Genomic DNA, 8429 nt, shown 5'->3' with positions numbered 1-8429 from the left:
GTGGTGTGTGTGTGTAGATATAGATTGGCGTCTTTATTTCTCATTATATGAATGCGATATGAAAAGTTTGCGTCAGCAGTCAAAGATGGGCGGTGATAGTGGAAGAGTGTAAATGAGAGAGGGGAAAGAAATTGATAGCAAGAGAGAGAGAGAGAGAGAGGGAGGGAGAAAGAAGAGGAAGAGGGTTTTGTGTGTATGTGTTTGTGTGATGCTATTAGCTACGTAACCATGTACTAAGGATTTGGTGGGATTGATACATTTTAATTCCCTTCACTTACTCAGTATACCCTTCTTCTTCCCCGGCATTAGCATTCCAGCAGAAATGGAGAAATGAAAATTATGTCACTGTCTGGTGTTGCGTGTGTGTATGTATGTGTGTGTGTATATGCGTAACTGTATGAGACTTTGCATCCGCGTAACTGAAATTAACTTGAAATAATCTAAGTACTATTTTACAAATTGTGATATCTGTGTGTGTGTGTATATATGTATATATATATAAACACGCACACACAGTTATCAGAATTATATAAACGTATGTATTCATGTATATGTATATATATATATATATATATATATATATATATATATATATATATATATATATATATATATATATAATAAGTAGGTGAATGAATTATCCTAGCATGGAAAATTCGTTTAACCGATACCTGGGTAGCAAATTCACGTCAGAAAACACAGTTGAAGTGACCTGTCAAGGGTAGAAACTCCGGGTTCTTGTGTGCAAATTTGTGTTATTTATATGAATAAATGAAAGAATGGAGTCGAACGAAGATTTTACTCTCGACACATGTTTCGAAGACGGCATACTTTTAATTCCGAAGGAATAAATGGTGCATTATGCCATCTTCTCATCAGGAAAGATTAGGAGCCTCTTTCAGCCACAAGACGAACAAAATTTTGATGATTGCCTACATGGTGACCACAGTGACAATGAGTGTTTTTCTTAAATAATCCGTTATAAGCAATGACTTCAAAAATGGGTAGAAGGAGGGAGTAGTAAAAATAGGTAGGGGACAATATGTATGCTGTATGTATGATGATGTGCGGGTGTGTGCTTGTGTTAATGATTGCGAGTGTTTGTGTATGTGTATGAGTGTGTATATAACTGCATTTGTGTCTGTGTGTGTATGTGTTATTGTGTGTGTGAGGTAGACAAACGTCAAATATACTTAGTAGTAAGGTGTGAAATTTGTGTCTGTGTGTTTGATCGTGCGTGTTATAGAGAGGGAGATATATATATATATATACATACGTCAAAGTAATTTAGTAGCTATGGAACATAAAATCGTTTAAAAGCGACATTAACCGGAAATGATCAAAATATTGTTATACGATCAGACGACAGATTTGTCATGTTTTAGAATCACCTCACTTTTGCGTGATAAGTATTGATCATCGATCTCTTCCCAAATAAAACGTCTAAAGTTAACATTAAAATGAAGTACATTTCTAAATTCTTTGTTAGACCCTCCAGTGTTCACATTGTCATCCACCATTCTCTGCGTGAAGAATCTCTGAAGCTTAAGCTGGATGTGCTAGAAATAGCAGCCAAATATTTCCTGTGAGCAGACGATAAATTCATTTAACGATAGTGTCACTTCAGAAAATCACGTTATCAATAACGATACTAATTTACATGGTATATATAATGATTGACATGGAAGCAAACGATACAAATTCATTTAACAATTGTTCGTTTCAGAAAAGTACGTTTGTAGAATAAAGTATATGATAGAGAAATTATAACAATTCTGAAGAGGAATTAAAGGTTTTAGCAGCTTTAAAGTTATGGGAAAAGAATTTTCGTTATCAAAGTAGCAATTATATTCAAAACTTCATCAGCTCATCTGTACCCAAAACTTCAATATATTGGTGTCCTATTTTCATAGGAGTGAGGGGAAGAGGGAGAGGAGGACATGCAGGGGCCTCTAACCTGTTTAATGTATTTCTATTGCAGATAGTCTCCAGTATTCTGGATGCCTTCTGCCAAAAGTGAAAGATAAAAATAAATTGAAAATATAAAGCTAATATATATATATATATATATATATATATATATATATATATAATATATATATATATGGCATCTGTATTTCTAATTATATAATTTCGATTTGAAAAGTTTCAGTCAGCAGTTTATGATGATTGGCGGTGGAAGTGGAAGTTTTAAAATGAGAGAGGAGGGGAGTGATAGAAGAGAGAGAGAGAGAGGTGGAAAGAAGAGGAGGAGGGTTCATGTGTACGTTTGTGAGTGTGTGTGTGTGTGTCTGTGTGTGTGATGCAATTAGATACATAACCCTGCCTAAGGTTTTCTTTAATATGAAACTGAAGGGAATATCACATTAACGATTGCATTAACTGACATAATTTTACTGTGAAGAAGTGAGTGAAATGTTTAACCGGAAAAAAATTCCAATAACAATAATAATAATGACAATAATAATAATGATAATAATAATAATAATATAATAATAATAATAATGATAATAATAATAATAGTTATTATTATTATTATTATTATTATTATAGTAATTATTATTATTATTATTATTTTCCAATAGGGCCGGCATATAGGAGAAGATACTGTAGACAAGTCGGTGAGAGCTGGTAGAATCTTCAGTATGTCGGGCGAAATGCTTAGCGGTATTTCTTCTGCCGTTACGTTCTGAGTTCAAATTCCCCCGAGGTCGACTTTGCTTTTCATCCTTTCGGGGTCGATTAAAGAAGGACCAGTTACGCACTGTGGTCGATATAATTGACTTAATCCGTTTGTCTGTCCTTGTTTGTCCTCTCTGTGTTTAACCCCTTGTGAGTAGTAAAGAAACAGGGTACAGTAGACATGGACAGTGGGGATTTAACGCAGACACAACGAGTACACAGTTAAAAGAATAATAAAGATATCCAACAAAAGAATCTAACAATGAAAGTTCATAATAGGTGCACGTATTCCCCTGGAGTTGGCTCAGGTACCCCCACCCCAATCCTGAACCACTCGACGCTTCGAGGGCATCTGGGAAGAGCACTCTCCTCCCTCTCAAATTCACTAGCCCACAGGCGCGTTATTAGAGTAGGTCAACTCACGCGTACCATTTTCGCTATTCATCCACCTTTTGGCAAATGTACTGGGAGGCAGCACTTCACTCTGCACCCTCATCTTCCTTTCCAAAGAAAATTTGAAAAAGCTGACGAGTGATTGGCCGTAGAGAAAAGTCTCTACCTTTAGTCCTTTTAACCTGGTCCACAATACAGCCTCTTTCGCTACTGCTATTTGACAGAAGCAAATTGCCTGACCTTCCGGACTGATGGAAAGCGGCTGATCGATCTTCACTACGGACTCGGCCGATAGATAGAACCACCCTACACGTGATAACAGCTGTTCAACATAACTCCACATGTTAGTAATGCAAGGACACTGGACAAGCGCGTGCAGAACGCTTTCATCGCTCTGCGCACATGTCGGGTAGGTCGGTCAGACAGCACTTCCGTGCTTGTAGAGTTTATTTCGAACCGGCAGTGTCCCCCGATAGCACTGCAAAGCAAGGGACTTCTAGGAGTTATCCATCGTCCCCGTCTTGAAAGTCCTCCTCAACAGACTGGTTAGTTCAATTTTGTCAACGCCTAGCGTCTCTCCAAGTGCTTCATCGCGCTTTCCCTACACTAACCCTCCATAGAACTCAAGAGTGGACTTTCCACTGATCCTTGACCCAGGACTGTAGCTTACTCAAGGAGATGAGCCGTGGAAAAGCCTGTTTGACAAACGATGACCACACCTGTTCACCTTTTAGGCAGAATGTTTGGAGATGCCGCAGCCCCAGTGCATGTCTGCCATAGCATGCCCAGTGTTCCGGAAATCGGAACGCGAAAGCACAAAAATGAAAATGAGAAAAGGGAAAAGTAAAAACAGCATTTAAAGGTCTCCTTGTTAGACCTTGAATTATAAGGCTAAAAAGATATCAAATATCTAATCAAGAATAGACTGAATTTTCCAGTTCTTCAAAATATATTTATACTTGACAATGACTGAAAATTCCTGACCTAGAGTCCAATAGAGAATTAAGCATCTTAGATCTGAACAGGATATGCACTCTTTCAGCTAAACAATGCTTATATTTTTTGATCCATTAACATAAGTTATGGATTACTTCCCATCCAGTCACATGTGGTGTTTCGTTTTCTTCTAAACTTAGCCAGTTTCGTAGCTTTACTTTTGTCCTATATCGGAAGGGGATTATGTGGTATGCATAACGACTTTTAAATTCACCTTTAAATAAGCGAAAGAATAAAAGAATAAAAGATTATGTGTGTGTGTGTACATGCATACAAAAATACACACACATACACACGGATATGTACATAAGCGCGCACACACACACATATAGGCGTATGCATTTATTGTTTCGGTAAGTTGTGTCCACGAGAAAGACACTTCCAGTGCACTCATCTGAAAAGTACCAGCATTAACCAGGGGTTAACATTGCGACAGACTGGTATCCTGTTAAGTCGGATGTGTTGTATCCTTGTGTGTTGAAATACGTTCGATAGATCTCATAGTTGAAGAATAAAACATTTTGAAACTACATACACATCAACAATTACAAAGGTAGCTTTATAAAACACCGGTGGGCTTTATGTGAGGATAGAACCAAAATTTTCCCCAAAATTCGGCCGAGCGGCTTCAATGCCGACGCGTTTTATAGACCGGAAAATACGGTACTTAGTTTCTTGATTGGATTGTAACTGTTTGTGAAATGTTCATAACTGGATTAAGTTCATTGCTGGATTATTGACAGTTGAAAGACCTGATAGTGCTAATTAGATAAATGAGTACAAATCTAATCACCTAGATATATCTTGCAAAATTTCGACTTTTTACTGGAATTATATATATTCGATCTTGTTTGGTGTTAACACAACATTTCGACTGATACACCTACCAGCCTTCTTCAAGTGTCTTGGGGAAATTTCGAACCTGGATTTTCATTCCTAAGGTATTTTTCAATGTTATTATTATTATTGTTCAGGTCACTGCTTGGAATCGAACTCGGAATCTTGGTATTAGTAGCCCGCGCTCTTAAAAACTACGCCATATGCCCATAGGCAATTATGGAGTGAATTTTAGGGCTTATAAATCTAAAATTTTTCTATCCTTCCTTAATACCGATTCTCATATGCTGCAGTCGGTCTACTTAGGGGGTTGTTGTGTCCTAGCATATGTGCTGCTTCTTTTAGTTTTCGTATTTTCCAGTGGTGTTCTCTGTCTATTATTTTAACTTCATCCTACAGGGGGAGGTGGTTTCCATTTTTCCACACATGATCAGCTATACCCGATTTATCAATATCTCCTCGTGTCACAGCTTTGCGATGTTCCTCTACCCTTATTTTGAGGAGGCGCCATGTTTCGCCTTTGTATAACCTACCACAGCTGCATACGATGGAGTACACGCAGTCTTTGGTCATATCCTCTCCTATTGGTGGTTTTACTCAAAGGATTTATTTGCGAAGTATTGTATCATTCTTGAATACTGTTCTGATGTCATATGGGCTGCATATCTTTTTTATATTTTCATAGAGGCCTTTCACATAGGGTAGACAGACTGTAGACAGTTTATTGGCCTCGTCCTCTTTCTTCTTCATAACTGGAGTGGATAGTATACTTTTGTGGTAGTTGTTGCTTAACAGATCGTTATTGAGCTTGGTGTTATCACGATCGCTACTTATATTTTTTGCACGATGTTTTAGGCACTGAGCAATCCCTCCCTTTACACAGTATGAATGGTAGGAATTGAAGTTGAAGTATCGTCCGGTAAAGGTCGGCTTGCGGTATACGGATGTCCTGAATCCATACTTGGTGCGTGTTATTAATACGTCCAAGAATGCCAACTGATTGTCTGCTTCCTTTTCCATTGTTAACTGTATGGATGGCTTTATTGACTTCACATGATCTAACAGCACTTGGACATCTTCCTGGTGGGGCCAGAGTATAAAGGTGTCATTAACATATAGTAGCCATGGTGTTGGTGTTAGTGATGTTGATCCTAAAGCCAAACTCTCAAAGTATTCCATGTATATATTGGCTATTACCAGTGATAATGGCGAACCCATAGCTAAACCCTCTTCTTGTCGATATATATCAGTGTCCATACTGAAGTAGGTTGTTTCTACACAGAAGGTCACCATTTCCATCAAGTTTCTTATTGGTATACTAGTGCGTTCGTTTCGATGGGTGTCTGTCACTAGTTTTTCTTGTATCACCGCGAGTGCTTCACCAGTTGGGACTTTGGTGAACAGGCTTATCACATCTAGACTCAGCATCTGGTTGGATTCAATGGGGGTATCCTTGATCAATTCTGTGAAGTGGGTGGAATTCTTCACGTACGATGTTGACTTTCCTGTTAATGAACTGATTATATCCACAAAGAAGCGGCTCAGTGTTTTTTGTGGAATGTTTAAAATAACTGATAAAATCACAGCCTCTCCAGGCGCTATTAGAACTTAGACTGTAGTATTCCAGTATTACACCTAAAAAACGAAGATAGCCACAAGTCAGATTAATCCCTTTATTTAACAAATTTAAAGCTTACATTGATATCATGAAATTAGAAATAGGAAAGAATATCAATAAAGCTTGAAATCAAATGAAACTAAAAAGGCATCGGAGGGGCGATGCATACGCTACACGCAGTTATTTATTTTCGTAAATCATAGTGTGGCTTACAATGCCTTACTTACCCATGCTTTTAAATTGAACAGAATTAAGCTTTGTAAGTGTTTGACTAAAGGTGTATTAGAAGCGAATCATATTTGGAAACAAAAAGAAGAAAAAGTGAGAAAAATAATATGACCATTTGCTTATCCGGAAATTTGTAAGTTCGACTTATTTTAATTTGTTTTTAAGTATCGACATTATAGGTATTTATACTCCCTTGAAATCAAGAAATCAAGTCGTAAATAAACATAAAACTGAAATTCATCGTTGTACTCACACACACACACACATACACACACACACAGAATCGCATATTTATGTATGTACTCACAAATATCTAGGCATATACGTACACCATGAACACATACGTACACCATGATCACATACATACACCATGGTCACATACGTACACACTCAAAGGAGGGTCGATTCACATAAAAATGAAGGTGAACTAAATAATATGACCGGTTGCTTATCTGGAAATTTGTTCGATTTGTTTTTAAAGATAATCAAACCAAATGTTCATCATTTCGAGCCACTCACACAATGAGTATTTCTGCAAAACGTGATAAAAATCATTTCATCCGCTTTCCAGCAATTTTACGAAAACAGATAACAGACAAAGGCAAGTGATTAGAATAAATTGCTTTCGTTTACGTGCGCAAGGTAACAGCATTTTCTATTTTCCTCTGTTTCAAGCAATAATGAGGCCCTGAAACTTGTCTAAATTGAATTATTGCAGGTTATACAATGGCTCGGTTGCATAGTGTTGCATTGAAAGGTACAAATATATTTTATTTACAAGGAAATATATTCAATATTATATATGGAGAAAACATTATTGTATGGCGTAAAATACTAAGACGATTCTTGGAAGCACTTTTTCAGTTTTCACTTATGAGTTTATTTCTGCTGTTCTATCCTCTATTTCATAACCAGAACTTGAACCTGGAAACACAATGAGAAAATCATATAAAATATTAAATTTTAAGCACATTAATCCCTGGGTAGTATACTTTATATATTTATATATTCAAAGCCAGCAATTGCTATGAACTATTTTTTTTATACGTAAAAAGATGTCTCTATACAAATATTATGGATGAACAATGCAATTTATATTCAATAAAATCGTTTCATTAACTAACGGTACCGAATAAGTTAGCAGGACTATTTTGTAAAATATTAGCAATTTTGGTTCGGGATTATTTTCTGAAAGGAATAACCATATTTATATTGTATAAAAGAATGGATTGTTTCATTCTATTCTGTTAAAGATGTGTATGGTTGTATGTAGATTTGAAAGTGTGCATAGTAACATGGATTTATGAAAGGATGTATGTATATTTATCTACATCTCTCAATGGATGCATTGTAGTCTATACATGAATGTATATGTAGCTGTATGTACAGTATTGTTGTAGGTTCATTTTCCAACTCTCTCTCTCTCTCTCTCTCTCTCTCTCTCTCTCTCTCTCTCAGTAGTTGGTTTGCAAGATTCTTGATGTGAACACGTATTCCGAAACAGATTTTGTTGTACCTTAGGAGGATAATTACGATAATATCTAACAAACACGCACTGGGTCAATATATGTGCATGTATGTATGTGTGCTACAGTTTGTAAACGAAAGAGAACTATAATGAATACATGGTACAGAGTGTTTATTCCCACATCTATTAGAATTGAGGTTCGTTTTC

General features: G+C 36.6%; 1 long non-coding RNA gene across 1 annotated transcript in view; it reads right to left on the bottom strand.

Annotated features, from left to right (window-relative positions):
- Positions 1-7230: 7230 nt before the first annotated feature.
- The window catches only part of LOC118761229, an 8640-nt gene continuing 7441 nt past the window's right edge, over positions 7231-8429 (bottom strand). Inside the window, exon 2 of the long non-coding RNA XR_004997229.1 lies at positions 7231-7678. This is a non-coding gene — a long non-coding RNA (uncharacterized LOC118761229). The remainder of the gene's footprint in view (positions 7679-8429) is intronic.

This window comes from Octopus sinensis, unplaced genomic scaffold (genome assembly GCF_006345805.1).
Source record: "Octopus sinensis unplaced genomic scaffold, ASM634580v1 Contig10928, whole genome shotgun sequence".
Taxonomy (NCBI): Eukaryota; Metazoa; Mollusca; class Cephalopoda; order Octopoda; family Octopodidae; genus Octopus; species Octopus sinensis.
Note: the sequence above shows the minus strand (reverse complement) of the source record. Positions and strands in the feature narration are given on the sequence as shown.